This window comes from Narcine bancroftii, chromosome 5, assembly GCF_036971445.1.
Source record: "Narcine bancroftii isolate sNarBan1 chromosome 5, sNarBan1.hap1, whole genome shotgun sequence".
NCBI lineage: Eukaryota > Metazoa > Chordata > Chondrichthyes > Torpediniformes > Narcinidae > Narcine > Narcine bancroftii.
This window is the reverse complement of record NC_091473.1, coordinates 110,657,897-110,673,848: the sequence shown is the minus strand read 5'-3', so window position 1 is coordinate 110,673,848 and position 15,952 is coordinate 110,657,897. Positions and strand designations below refer to the sequence as shown.

Below are 15,952 nucleotides of genomic sequence, written 5' to 3'. Positions count from 1 at the left end.
GCTGTGCCCAAGGCTCAACCATCTCTAGTTGTTTCATGAAGGAACCTTCTTTCACAGTCAGAGGAGAGGAATGGGGGATGATAGGTCATAGCACAGTACAGGCCCTTCAGCCCTTGATGTTGTGCTGATCTAAATATTCCTATCAAACAAAATACTAAACCCTTCCTACTTCTTTCATCCATATGCCTGTCTAATAGTCTCTTAAATGCTCCTCATGTTTCAGCCTCCACCACCATCTCTGGCAAGGCATTCCAGGTACCCATGGCTCTCTGTGTTTATATAAAAAAAAACTTACCCCTAATGTCTCCCTGCAAGTTTCCTCCCTTCACTTTATAGAGATGTCCCTGGTTTTTGCTATTCTTGCTATTCTTGAAAAAGGCAATGGCTGTCCACCTTATCTATGCCTCTCAGAATCTTGTAGATCTCTGTTAAGTCTCTTATCATACTTCTTTGCTCAAAAGAGAAAAGTCCCAGCTCTGCTAACCTTACCTCAAAAGACTGGTATATTACCTCTGTACCCTCTTCACAGCTTCCACATCCTTATAATGAGGTTTTACCTACTGTAAGATACAAATCAAGACAAAATAGAAAGTTGTTAACTTGATGAGTGCTACTCCCATCACACACAAGACATTCAACATCAACCAGGACAAGACAATCTGGTTTATGATTACATCTACTGTCCTAAACATTAATCCCCCTCACCATAGGTAGGTTGTGGCTGCAGTATGTACCATAGACAAAATGTGAAATGGTTATAAATCTGGGCTAAGATGGCAGCATCTCCCAAAGCTGCAACCTCTCTATTACTGAAGAGGTCACTGAATCTGAGTCCTAGAACTCCCAGGCCACTAACAGAGTGGGAGAAATCAATCAGAAAAAGTGCTGTAATTCAAGAAAGTGTCTCACCACTACTAATTCAAGGACTATTCTGTGTGGGTAATAGTCAACACTGCCCAGATCTGAAAAATGAACAGTTTAGGGGAAAAAAAATCATGTTTGTTTTTTTAACCATCATTGCCTGAGCAGTTTTAGATTTTCAGCTTCACAAAGTACAAAGAGACAAAGAACAAAGTAAGAATTATATGATATTCAGCTCAGAAATAGTTTGAAAGATGAGAGGAAGTTGGTTGGGAGAAGGAGCTCCAGGTGTGAAGGATATCTTTGTCTACTATAGTTTTGCACCCATCTCTTTGCCATGCTCTCAATAATGTCAGGTACTGTCTTCTCTAAGCAGCTAATGTCATACATCTGTGCCTGTCTTCTGCTGGTTAGCTGCCTTTAATAAAACTTGTGCCAATTTTAGTGCCTCTTGAACAAATCGAGCTAATTCAGTTTAAATCAGAAATCACACCTGCAGCCTTTGTGATCTGTCAAGATAATGATTTTTCAAAAAAATACTCCATGGATTTAATTCAGAAGCTATGCAGTTCGATATTTTCAATAGATTTCTCTTCTAATTGAGTCAGAAAAATGGAGTTGGCCTAGACAATTCGATTGTTTGTATCAAATTAAGTTACAAAAATAATAATGCAATAAATGAGGAAATACTGTGATTTGCGTAAGCATTTTGGAAAGGCAGGTTCTGAGAAGAAATGTAGAAGCAGTCAAAATATTGTACAATAGATTTGTGATTGATTGATCAATAAAACCCCAAGGGGATGGATATATGGGCTGTCATCCACCTGGGAGAACATTACTAGTGTTACATTATTGAAGTCAATGAGAAGTGAATATAAAGGACAGATTGCCTGGGGAGTTGATGAAAACCAAATCCAAATGAGATGGATATCTTTCAGAAAACAATAATTTGGGATATACAGTAGAATATAAATACCAGAGATATGGTATGCCATGAGTGTAATATGCTTGGAAAGAGCTAATGATTTGGGCTTAAATTTTTCAGAGCTCCCCAATACATGGTTTCTCTTTCCTCATGAATGCCTGGTTGTTTGGACCAGTCAGAGACACCAATGTAGTGAGGTGCTACTGCAGAGCAAGAAAATAATGACATACACATGGGTGTGTGAAGTCAAGACAAGACTGATTTATTGATCTCCACAGCCCTGTTTTTATCGACCTAGCTTCCTGACTCTGGGCCCGGTATTCCCGCCACTGTGGGCAGATGTAACATCAATGGTGAGCTAGCCTTTGATTGGCCATGGTTCCTTCCATGCAGGCACCTGGCCAGTGAAGACCATTAGTGCACGTGGGCTTTCCACGTTAGTCTGCCATTTTGAGTGCCGGTTCACTTGCCAAGTAACATACATTATAATTTTATTATAAAGATGTAAGATGAATTCTGTTTATTTTCATCACATGACTGCGGCTTTATCCTAACATCAGTATATTGAATCATTTGGTTCTAAACTCAAGATTTGACCTTTTATTACTTTGTAGTTTAATGCCACTGCCAGCCATGTGTATAGGTCTTAGAAATTTACACACATAATTTTTTTGTGTGTAATGAATTGTGTTCTTAATATTGTGAACAACCATTGGAAAAGAATTGATGGAAAAGTATAAATCGCCGTACCAATATTTATTTTGGAGTAAAATGAAGCAAATTACACTATCAATCATGAAGTTTTAAAATCTCCAATCCTCATTATCACCAATCAAATTGCTTTTACTCATGTTGAAAGAAAACCTCGAAAGTGAGCTGCACTGAAAAAAGATCTGTTAAGAAATGTCATCGTGACTTTGCATTCTGCTGTAAATCATTGTTTGAAAATTGAATCACTGTACATTTTCAGTCTTTTATTGACCACTTTCAGTTTTTAATGCTTTGTCACATTAAACAAATATGTAATTACAGGTCATCGCTGAAATCAATATTTTCTCACAGATTTAGTTTCTTTCCTAGATGCAAAGCAATTGAATCAGATAAAATTATTGTTATTCAAAGAAGATTAATATATATATATATATATAGATATATAATAATTTTGTCATCAATGTTAGTACTCTACTTGGTAACAAATAATCTTAATTTCTAAACAAGTTTAAAAAAAACTCTTTTATTAATAATTTTACTACATTTTGTTATAATGAAGGAAGATATTTTTGTCTTAGGCACAGATTGCACTCTAGTTTTGACCAATAGAATCTTTCTCTCTTCATTGTAAAGTCCCCTGAAAAATTATTTATTTCTGGTTTCTCGTGGAATCAAAATGTATTGGGATGATGCAGGAAAATGGAGTTGAAGTTAAAGGTCAGCCATGATCTTGGTGAATAGTCTGAGATAAGGTCTGCCTAAATTTGAATCCAGGAGGAGCAGGAATGTCTTTTTAGTTCCCTTGACTTTATTCTGTTCCTTTCCTAATAAGAAGTTCTTAAAACTTTTTTTGGTACTCTTTTTCATGCATCCTTTCACAACCTAGATGATAATTCAACCATATCTTGGTTCTTACAGATTTTGATCTATTTCAAATATGAATTTTGTGATGTTCAGTGGTGCAGCAAACAAGACACAAAACACGAGAACACTGTACTACAGGCTTTAATCAGCTTAAACTCTGTACACATCAGTCTTAATATCTTTGCTGGCTCCACGTGCGCCTGGCAGTTCTTTGCTGGCTCCACGTGTCCTACTGATGCTGTGAGGGGCTGGCTCGAGTCTATATACAGGCCGGCCAGGTGGGGCAAGCCTCCCAGGTTCTTCCCTGCAGTAGGCTGGTAAGAATGCAGCCAGTGATGTGGTTGTACTTCATGCTTTTTATCTTAAAATTATCCCTTCCAAATTATTCAGATTTTCAATCTTCTCAGTATCTCTGTGAAGATAGTTGGACACAGGGTGCATGTTAACAGATCATTGTATATTAATGCATGAAACATTTCTGTGTGTGGCCATATAGACACAATTTAAGTTGCATTCATTGACCCTAGTATCAGTAATAATCACTGTCCTTGACCAAATGATTATGACAGACTTTGATTGTTGGAAGTTTGACAGCAAAGCTATAAAGAGAAAATTAACTTTGTGGTGATATGCAACATAACAATTTTCCAACTGAATAGTTAACATTCTGATTTGGTAATGCTACCTGAATGATAGGCATATATTAAAAGTTGGAAGGCACTCAGGATGAACAAAAAGTTTAGGGCCCCAAGCAGAAACATTGGCTGTCCATTTCTACACATGGATGCTGTCTGACCCACTGAGGTACTCCAACAGCTCATAGCTTGTTGCACAATTTTGTTTTACATTGTTAATGCACTAGGAGCAGTTTGAAAAATGATCAGAGATGTTTTACCAGAAAAATAGTCACTGCACCTCCTGGTCAGAAATTGTGTATTATTTTGGTGTAGCAGTCCTTAAATCTGCAGGAAGTACCACTGTAAATGAACGTAGGGAATTTTTCGATGTGTTTCCATAAAGTTCAATTTCAGGGGGGAAAAAAAGCATAAGTTTTAATCACGTACCTCTCTTTAATTGCAGCAAATGGAGATCTGGTTTGGGATTTTACATGTTTTTTGTTTATCTTGTGAATTTACCAGTATTTCTGATGATTTATGCTGCATTATTTATTGCTTGATGTTCCCAGGATCTTCCTGTCCAAGGTTTCAAGGTTATGCAATTATTGAATCATAGACCTAGCATTCACAAACTATTGAATCAATTGTGCTGTAATTATCCTCTGAAAATTTAGTTTTCATTCCTGCCAACTTCCCATATTATTCTACATTTTAAAAAATATTTATCCTTTCAAAACTCTCATGGATTATGTTTCCACCAGTGTTTGAGATTGGGCGTATTATTAAAAACTCCCTTCATTCTCTTTCTTTGTTCTTTTGCTGAAGGTGGAATTATGAAAATATATTTTCTTATTTACTTTAAACACTAAGATCAGAATTCATCTCAATGTTACACATTTTAAGTAGAACCTCATTTTCTTACTTCCCCTTTTGCTAAAACCCTTTAATCACCAGTGTTAGTGACCTAAGCAGGTTACCGAGAGTAACTGAAACTTAACCCTTTAGACTCCAGTCATTTTTAACCTTTCATAATATATACTCCAGACTGGGTCCATGGGTAAAGTACAGTACGAATATCAGTACAAACCAGCTGCTGGTTGAGTATAAAACCAGTCCCAGAAAAAATGGGGCACGGCGTATGTGTGCTTGTTGATAGCCCCGGTAAACCAGGACATGGAGTATATGTGCTTGTTGGCAGTCTTTGAAAACTGGGCCACGGAGTTCAAAGGGTTAATGTAATATGCAAAATTCAATACATTTTAAAAATGATAGGATTATCTTTTCACTTCAGTGTATTATTCGCCTGATTTTAAAATTTAGATGTCCATAATCATTTGGAAATAAAATCTTGTTACCTTAAATTTTAATGTAACTCTGCTCCATATATGTGGTATAAATTTTCTTTCATAAAATATTAAGTTATATTCTTCTGAAATAAGCTTCTTTGGGATTTAGGAACCAAATCACTTAACCTGACACCACTTTTTATAAATTGCTACCGTTTTGCATTTATGAATTGTGATATTGCAATGGTAAACTCTGAAGTTAATGATGACATTCATTTGTTCTGATGAAGCTCCTGCAAGCATCAGTTCTTTTGTTCTCAAAACTGTCATGAAACTTGGCACTGTCCTGAGTTTGTTGGTGGCATGGTAAAATGATGAGGGGCAGGGGGAGGGGGGAGGTTGGTGGTTTAAGGGAGTGGTGATCTTTTGTTCTTTAATCCATTCCACAGATTATGACAGATTTTGTATTTTATATCCCACTGTTCATCCAGAGGTCTGCAGCTCATATGGTTAATTAACCTAGTAATATGATTCACTGTTTCAAAATATTTTTGTTCACTACTCCATTCCATTAAGTGCATGATGCAAGCACTAGATATGCACATAAAAAATTCTCAAAAAGGCAAGGATAAGATAATACTGCTTCTTTAAATGATAGATATTGAACATAATGCTTAACAATATTTCAGCTTTTTTATTGTTTCAGTTGATAGTTGTACTTTGTAACTCAAGATACTGGGATAATGTACAAGTAACCACAATGGAACCAGTGTTTTATAGGTTGGTAATACTGGAATGTTAGCCAGAGGGTGGTGAAATTTGTTGCCATGGACAGTTGTGGAGGCAAAATCATTGGGTGTATTTAAGGCAGATCTCCTTGATTAGCCAAGGCATTAAAGTTTACGGGGAGAAGGCCAGGCGGTGGGACTGAGTGGGAAAATGGATCAGGTCATGATTGAATGGTGGGGCAAGCTCAATGGGCTGAATAGCTTATTTCTGCTCCTATGTCTTATGGATCGTGAAACAGTAATCTTAAATCAAGAGGAGACTGGGGGGGGGGGGGGGGGGGACAAATGCATTTACTATTATTGCTGATGTGCCATGAAAGTATTTTTTTACAGTCAAATGACTAGAACGATTCCACCAACAAAAGAAAATCAATATAGATAGTACAGAGAAGCTGGGATTATTTTTTAAGAGTAGAGAAAGTTAAGAGAAGCTTTAATAAATATTTATAAATTAATGAAGGATTAATTTAAACAGGAACTCTTTCCAAGGACGAATTGTCAATAAGCACAGAGCACAAATCTGAGATTATTGACGGAAGGCCTAAAGGTGACATGAAGAAAACCTTTCAGATGCAGTATGTGGTTAATATTTGAAATGTATTGCTTGATGGGATGGTGGAAAATGTTAGTTTACAGAAGGGCAAATAAATAAGTACTTGAAGGAGAAAACTGCCATGAGCTCCTCAATAAAACTTTCAGCATTGTACTATTTAGTGATTCTTTAAATGCATAACCCATTGTAGAATATTTATTATACTTATTATTGAGGGAAGAAGACTTTATTAATTTTACTAAGCAATTATAATTGGCTTAAAGTAGACAAGAGCCATGGTGCGCTTAGTTCATGAGGTGGATGTCATTCGTGCAAACATGAATGTATTCTTAGACAGATTTTCCCATTGCCAAGAAGAAGGCAAATTGTACAACACATGATTTTTTCAAAAAGAATTAGGAGTTCCTCTTCCGTTTTACAGGTCCATCCTCCTAATTCACTAACCTCTCGTTTCATAGACCATCCATTGACCAGTTTAGGACTTCGCACTACATAGTAGAGAACCCCTACTCCCTCTTTGAAAGACCCCTTAATTTCACAAGTCCCTTCCATTTCAACAATCCCCATTTTTAGAAGGGCCATAGTTCAGAGACTCCACCATTTGAAAGGTCATCATCCATTGTACAATTTTCTCCATACTTGACTAGTATATTGATCATATTTGCAGGACGTGGTTTTCATTGCTGAAGGTAATTGAACTCGCATGTGATTGAGACTAGGAACAGGAGTCCGTCACTCAGTCCTTCAGACGTGCTCTGCCATACAATAACAATTTGGTCATTCTGATGGTAACCTCCAATCCATTTCCATATTTAACCTTGCCATCCCTTTTTTCAGTGAATATACTTCCTGGGTAATATCATAGACAAAAGTTATAATTGCCCACAGAAGGGAATCTTGGTTGTTTTTTTTTCTTCAATGGCTTGGATCAGTAAACTTCATTTAGATGCTTGCTGATCAAAATTCAAAACTCACTTCTGTAAAATGAAACAATGCAGTTTTTGCAGAATACGAACTATATGTAAACTCGTAACGCTTGCAATTAATGGATAGTAAAATGAGCACAGGGTGGATGCATGGATATATTAAATATGATGGAATAAGGAGAATAAATAAATCACGGGAAATGCTGATGGACTCCATAAACATAAGCAATTAGGTTTCTGTTGGACTTGTAAAACTTATCGTTACGCCAATGGAAATTTATGTAATTAAGACATTTCTTCAGGGAGATACAGCTGGAATCGACTTAATAGGTGCTTGTCAGAGCAAAATTGCACAAGGTAATTGAAATTAGTTATGAACAGAACTATCCATAGATAGTGCTTTACCATTCATTAGAAAAAGGCGAGGATTATTCATTAAATATTTGTCAATATGCAGTTACTATTTTGAAAACAAATATGCGACTCATATGGTTCTTCTCAATTTTGTAAATTATGTAATTTATTTAGTGTTCAGGAAATTTCTATTTACAGTTTAGCACTTATTTTCCCCCAATGTCTGTGAAATAAATAAATAAATGATAAATAGGTTTGACTCTGGAAGTTTTTCAGAACTCACATTTTCTCTAAAAAAAACCCCATGAAAACACACAATTTGCAATAATAATTATTCTCTTATGACAGTCAATTATGTGTTAGATTTATCAAATCTGAGAATTGTTATGATCACATCTCAGTGGGAAATCAGCTCCATTAATCAGCTGCTAAGCATTTTATCTGTTCAGATGGAGGTTAGGAAATGGAATACACTTTAACACAATCTAATAAATTACAGGCTCGTGCAGTTTATGAGGAAATATATCAATAGGGCAAGAGTAATACACAAGAGTGCTGGAGAAACTCAGGTCAGGCAGTGTACATAGGAAGCGAAGATAAACAACCAATGTTTAGAGACTGACCTCTTTGTCAAGGTATGAGCAAAAAGCAGGCAGGTGACTGAATAAAAAAAGGTTGGAGAAGCACAGGCCAATAGATCAGAGATGGATATGGATGGGAGGGCAGAAGAGTAAAAAGCTGAAAAGAAAAAAACAGAAGGATGATTAAAGTGCTTCTGGTAAAAGGAGGGAACGCGTGCCTGGAGGCAGAGGAGGTTGGGAAGGCCCTAGTTTCATACTTGGCTCCAGTATTCACCAGGGAAAAGGACCTTAGACAAGGTGAGCTCAGAACAGAACCAGCTGGACCTGGTTGAGATTAAAAAAGTGTGGGATCTTCTTAAAAATAATAGCATTGGTAAGTCCCTGGGACTGGTCAAGATGTACTGCAGGTTGCCATGGAAAGGGAGAGAAGAGATTGCTGGGGCAGTGGCAATGTCTTTGTGTCCTCCTTAACCACAGGGGATGTTCCAAAGAATTGGGGAATTACAAATGTGATCCCTTGTTTTTTTTAAAAGTCAATAGGGATAATCCTGAAAATTATAGGCCAAAGAGTCATATGTCAGTGGTGGGTAAACTATTGGGGAGGAATCTTAAGGACAGGATTTACAAGCATTTAGAGAAGTACAATCTTCTCAGGAATAGACAGTGTGGCTTTATGACAGGAAGGTCATGCCTCACAAGCCTAACTGAGTTTTTTGAAGAGTTAACAAAATAAATTGATGAATGTAGGAAAGTAGATGTAGTGTGTATGGATTTTAATAAAACATTTGACAAGGTCCACCATGAGAGACTCACTCATAAAGTAAGTCGAGGCCTAGGATCTATGGAACCTTGGCTGTATGTATTCAGAATTGGCTTAACTATAGAAAGCAGAAAGTAGCAGTGGATGGGAGGTCAAGAACTGGTGAAGTTCCACAGGGATCGGATCTGGGACCCCTGCTCTTTGTGATTTTATTAAATTACCTGGATGAAGTAAAGGGATGAGTCAATAAGTGAGTGGATGATATGAAAGTTGGAGGTGTGGTGGATAATGTTGAAGGTTGTTGTAGGTTACAACAGGATATAGACAGGATAATTGGCAGATGGTGTTCATTCCGGCTAAGTGTGAGGTGATGCATTTTGGAAAGCAAGCTTGAAGAAAGAATACAGTAAAACCTCTGCTTCAAGAAACAGGCAGCCTCCAGCAACTGGCCAAACCATGAAGAAAATGAATGAAAAAAATTAAAATAAATAATAGGTAAAAATACATAAGTTTAAAATTGTAAATGTAAATGTAAAGTAACAGACACCTTTGGTGAAGATGGGAGCAAATATTCAGCCAATGGGGTGCCTAGGTCATGCTTTGCCTGTACCAGCTGTGTGAATAAAGATGTGTTTGAATAAAATGGTGATGCTCAGGTTGAAGAGTTGGTTGATGCCGCTTGCCATTGGGGTAACACTCTTAAAGGTGATGGTGAAGTGCCATTTAATGAAGTAGACAAAGACGATATGGTCAAACAATAATCATGGTTTTTATTAGCAGAAGTTGACGGTACAATAATGAAAGACAATGGATGCAGACACAGTTATACCCAAGGGGAGTGTCTTTAATATTAGAGATAATGCACAGCCAATGTTACTACAGCAAGGCTAGTCAAGGAAAGCAGACAGCTTAGCAGAGATTCACCACAGATGGAAAGCTGCATAAAGACGTTGAGGCAAAAGCCAAAACTTTCCTTGCAGGAATGTTTGTTAGTGCTGCTCTGAGGAGAGGGGGTGGTTTAAACTAGATTTGCAGGGGGACAGGAACCACAGTACCTGAATAGATATGTGAGTGGAGGCAGAAAAAGATGAAGTGAAGATTGCAGGTAATGTCTGAAGACAAAGGGTTGTATATGTTGGCAAATTTCTCAGGTGCATCTATTTCAATGCAACGAGTATTGTAGAAAAGACTAACAAGCTTAGAATGTGAATTGATAAGTGGAATTATGACACTGTGGCCATTACTGAAACTTGGTTGCAGGAGGGACAGGACTGGTAGCTCAATGTTCCATGCATCCATTGTTTTAGATGCAATAGAATGGGGGTAATGAAAGAGGAAGCAGTGGCATTGTTCGTCAGGGAAAATATCACAGCTGTGCTCAGATGGGACAGACAAGGGGGCTCGTCTATTGAGGATATATGGGTTAAACTGAGCAACAGGAAAGGTAATACCACACTCATAGAGTTGTATTAAAGATCACCCAATATTCAGCAAGAATTGGAGGACCAAATATGGTGAGAGTTCGTGCAGGAAACATAAAATTATGATAGTAGGAGATTTTAAATTTCCACTTATCGACTGGGACTCCCATAGTGTAAAAGGGCTGGGTGGCTTTGAGTTTGTCAAATGTGTTCAGGAAAGTTTTCCAAATCAATAAGAGAGACTGCAATAATGGATCTCCTATTAGGGAACAAGACAGGACAGGTGACAGAAATATGTGTAGGGGAACATTTTGGATCCAGTGGTGATAATGCCATTACGTTCAAGTAAATTATGGACACTATTAGATCTCGGCCTCAGGTTGAGATTCTAAATTGGAGAAAGGTCAATTTTGAGGAAATGAGAAAGGATCTAGAATGTGTGGATTGGGATAAATTGTTTCATGGCAAGGCTGTGTTAGGAAAGTGGAAGACTTTCAAAGATGAAATTTTGAGAGCACAGAGTTTGTATGTTCCTGTGAAGATTAAATGCAAAATAAACAGGGAACCTTAGTTTTCAAGGGATATTGGAGATCTGGTTTAGAAGCAGAGAGAGGTGTATAACAGGTATAGGCAACACAGAGAAAATGAAGAATTAGTGAGTATAAAAAATGTAAGAAAAATCAAGAAAGAAATAAGGAAGGCTAAAAGCTTTGGCAGATAATGTAAAGGAAAATCGTAAGGGTTTCCACAAGTATATCAAGAGCAAGAGGACAGTAAGGAACAAATTTGTTTCCCTTGAAGGTTAGAGTGGTTAGCTATGTATGGAGACAGAAGGGATGGTGGAGATCTTAAATCAGTTTTTTTTTGCATCGGTACTCACTCAAGAAACAGACACAGAGTCATGGGAAGTAAGGAAAACAAGCAGAGTGGTTATGGAACCTATATAAATTAAGGAGGAGGAAGTGCTTGCTACCCTAAAGCAAATAAGAGTGGATAAATCCCCAGGGCCTGATGAGATATTTCCTTGGACTTTAATAGAGGCTGGTGTAGAAATTGCAGGGACTCTGGCAGAAATACTTAAAATGTCCTCATGGATGTGGTGCCAGAGGATTGGAGGGTTGGCTCCAAAAGTAACCCTGGAAATTATAGGTCGGTGAGCCTGATGTCAGTAGTAGTTAAATTAATGGAAGATTCTCTAAGAGATCGGATATACAATTATTTTGATAGCCAAGGACTGATTAGGGATAGTCAACATTGCTTTGTGTGTGGTAGGTTGTGTTTAACCAATTTTAGAGTTTTTCGAGGCGGTTTCCTGGAAAGTTTACCAAGGAAAGATTCTGGATGTCACCTACATGACAGTAAAGCCTTTGACAAGGTCCCACATGGGAGGTTCGTCAGAAAGGTTTAGATGCTAGATATTCATGGGGAGATAGTCAACTGGATTTGATATTGGCTACACAGGAGAAGCCAAAGTGTGGTAGTGGATGATGGTTTCTCAGACTGGAGGCATGTGACTAGTGGTGTGCCTGAGGGATCGGTGCTGGGACCTTTGTTGTTTCTCATCTATATCAATGATCTGGATGATAATGTGGCAAATTGGATCAGCAAGTTTGCAGATGACACTAAGATTGGAGGTGCTGTAGACAGCAAGGAAGGTTTTCAAAAGCTTGCAGACGGATCTAGACCAGCTGAAAAAATGGGCTGATAAATGGAAGTTGGGAATTTAATGCAGACAAATATAAGGTGTTGCTATTTGGAAGGACAAACCAAGAAAGGACATACATAGTAAATGGTAGGGCACTGAGGAGTGCAATAGAACAGAGTGATCTGGAAATACAGATGCACAATTCCCTGAAAGTGTCATCACAGGTAGATAGGGTTATAAAGAGACCTTTGGCCTTCATAAATCAAAGTAATGAGTTTGAGTTGTGATGTTATGGTAAAATTGGTAAGGCCAAATTTGGAGTATTTTGTGCAGTTTGGTCACCTAACTACAGAAAGGGAATTAGTAAGATTGAAAAAGTGCAGAGAAGATTTACTAGGATGTTGACCAGACTTCAAGAACTGATTTATAGGGAAAGGTTAAACAGCTTAGGCCTTTATTCCCTGGAGCATCAAAGAATGAGGAGAGATTTGATAGAGTTATTTAAAATTATGAGGGAGACAGAAAGAGTAAATGCAGTTCCTCTGAGGGTTAGGGAGACACAAACCAGACAACATAGGTTAAGGGTGAAAAGGGAAAGGTAGAGAGAACATGAGGGGAACTTCTTCACACTGAGAGTGGTGGGAGTGTGGCCAGCTGAAGTGATGAATGCAGCCTCAATTTTAATTTTTAAGTGAATTTGGACAGGTACATGGATTGGAGGGGTATGAAAGGTCATGGACTGGGTGCAGGTCTGTGGGACTAGGGAGAATAATAGTTTGGTCTGGATTAGAAGGGCTTATTTCTGTGCTGTATTCTTCTATGATTCTAACTCGCACAGTTATGCATGCTGCACCAGTGAACTCTTTTGAATTCAGTTCTTTCTGGACTGTCAAAGTGCAACAGTAGCAGTGTAATTTACATATGGGAAATGGCGTGTCTTATAGAAAGCCTCCCAGATCTCACTCACATTCGATAATTGGTCTGCCATCTATTATAGTCCTTGCAATTAAGGAGTGGGGATTAAAGAAATTACAGAGTTCCTGGGTGGAATCAATGATGTCTACGGACTGAAAGAAGGTTGCAAAAACTCTGCCAACCTACAAGCCATATCTGACACATTTAATGTACATTGAGGAAAGAACAGCTGCCAGACCGTTTGAGAAGCCCTTAAGTAGTTCAGAAATCCAAACCTGAACCACAACTACACTCACAAAGGATCCATAGACAGCCGTGTGACACTGGCGACATGAGGTGCACGTGACAAGGTATCAAAACAATAACAGATCACAAGAAAACCTTGCAAGTAAATGATGATGCCTTCCTTCTGGACAGACTAAACATCAACACATGGATTGATGAGAAGAACAGGCTGATGTCAAAGAAAGCTCCATCTCCCCCTGTAGAACAGCCCCTTTGCATAGCTATGGCTGAGGTGAGGAGAATCCTATCCAGGTGAACCCAGCAAAACCAGACAGCATACCAGGCCAGGTACTGAAGGACTGTGCTAACCAAATGATTGAAGACCTTACTGAGATCTTCACATGAAATTGCATCAGTCCATTGTCACCAAAAGTTTCAAGTTAACCACCAACATCCCAGTACCAAAGAGGGCGACAGAAACAGGCAGGGATGCAGTGCTAATTTTTTAAGTGATGGAGCTGACGAAATCCCTGCCATTTCCTATATCCTCTCTCTACATATGTCACACCCAATTTTTGTACCTGCTCATTACATGAATGGGGCAAGGAAGTTGCCCTCACTAATGATCTGCAGAAGTCTGGTAGATTAACTCGTGAGGAAAGGATTGTCTAATCCCCAAAATGTGTCATGTTCTGGCCCTTGCTTTCTCAGGTCTCTCCTTTGTTTCTCTCTTTAAAATGCCATGATAGAAACTGTGTCGCAGTGTGAAATGAAGAACGAGAAAACGATCAGATGCTGTTGAGTCGAAGTTCAGTAAAAGTCACTTACATAAACAATCACCGGCAGCTTTTTAAACCTCACGCATTCCAAATGATGTCATCGCATTGTGATATCACTACTTCACTCAGAACCTTCCAACCCGGTTCGATTAAGCCTCCGGTGAGCTGCTACATGTCCCCTTCCTCCCCGAACCTCTGGTGCCAATACTGTCCACCACACTTGAGCTGTCGTCCGTGCCTTCACATTAAGGGATCATATCAAGGGCCGATCAAGGTTGAGATGAGTGGACTTTAGTCAGCCAATCATAAAAGTTTCTGGATGTCCCCCAACGTCCAGAACACAAGTTGTATGATTGTTTCATTGCATTCTGAAGGGACCCTCATACAGCCTCTGTAAGGGTGGCTCACGTGCACCTTTACGGAGTTCTTTTGGGATGAAGGGTGTCTTTGTTCCATGCCTTGATGTGGGAACTGGTGCCAATTCTTTGAGCCGCTCCCACAGTCTGCCTAAGACTTCAGTCAGTGGCACCTCCTGTCCGCGTGATGAAGGCATAAACTCACCAGGTATAATGAGTGGGGTTCCATAAACCAACTCAGCCGGTGAGGAGTTGAGATCCTCTTTGGATGCCGTTCTTATACCCAGGAGGATCCAGGGAAGCTCGTCTGTCCAATCAGGTCCATGAAGACAGGCCATCAGTGCAGCCTTCATATGCCTATGGAACCGCTCCACCAGGATATTCGACTATGGGTGGTAGGCTATCATGTGATGGAGCTGTATTCCCAGCAGACACAAGAAAATGTCCCAGAGTGCAGAGGTAAACTGTGGGCCTCTGTTGGAGGTGACGTGCGTGGGTAGGCTGAGCCGAGATACCCAGGTAGAAATAAAAGCTCTGGCGCATGAATCGGTTGATGAGTCCATCATAAGAACTGTCTCCGGCCACCTAGTGAATCTGTCAAGGTCCATTAACAAGTACCTAGACCCTCATGATACCGGAAGCGGGCTGACAATGTTGAAATGCACTTGTTCAGATCTGCGCTGCGGTGGCTGGAAAGGCTGAAGCGGCACCTTCACATGCCTTTGCACTTTGGCAGATTGGCAGTCCATACACATCTTTGCCTAGTACGTGACCTGCTCTTGAGTCCATGCCATACAAATTTGTTGGCTATCACGCAAACCATCGCTTCAATGGAAGGGTTGGGACATCGAAAATGCAATGTCCCTAAGCAGCAGAGATGATAGGACGAGGCTGCCCTGTGGAAACATTGCACAGGAGAGTGGTACCTTGCGGCCTAAAGACTACATCCTCGAGTTGTAGGCTCATGACAGCAGTTGTATAAGCTGGGAGTTTGTCATTCTGTCACTGAGCTTTGGCAAGAGCCATACAGTCTATACCCGGAGAGAGAGCATGAACTGCTTGAACGAAGGAGTGGGACAGGGCATCAGCCACCACATTACTCTTAGTGGAGGTATGTTTAATCCTGGTTAAAAACTATGATATTTAAGATAGGTGGCACTGCTGGCAGGTTGACCAGGGATCTGATGCCTTTGCGAAAGTGAACATTAGCTGTTTGTGGTCAGTAAAAACTGTGAAACCTCTGCTTCCAAAAAAAAGTGTAAGTGTCTGACCGCTAGGTACAGCACCAGTAGTTTCCTTTCGAATGTGCTCTATTTCATTTCCAGAGGGTGGGGGGTGCCTACTAAAAAGCACTAGAGGCTTCCGTTGTCTATTGATGTACTGTT

The 15,952-nt window shown here is 39.3% G+C and overlaps 2 long non-coding RNA genes across 2 annotated transcripts in view; one reads left to right on the top strand and one right to left on the bottom strand.

The window, feature by feature from the left end:
- Positions 1 to 3,484: 3,484 nt before the first annotated feature.
- Positions 3,485 to 14,239, bottom strand: LOC138763865 (uncharacterized). Its single transcript, XR_011357868.1, has 2 exons — positions 14,014 to 14,239; positions 3,485 to 3,773 (listed from the first exon to the last, which is right to left on the bottom strand). It is a non-coding gene; the product is annotated as an uncharacterized lncRNA (long non-coding RNA).
- LOC138763864 (uncharacterized) overlaps positions 4,008 to 15,952 on the top strand; it is a 77,794-nt gene continuing 65,849 nt past the window's right edge. The window contains exon 1 of the long non-coding RNA XR_011357865.1: positions 4,008 to 4,165. This is a non-coding gene — a long non-coding RNA (uncharacterized lncRNA). The remainder of the gene's footprint in view (positions 4,166 to 15,952) is intronic.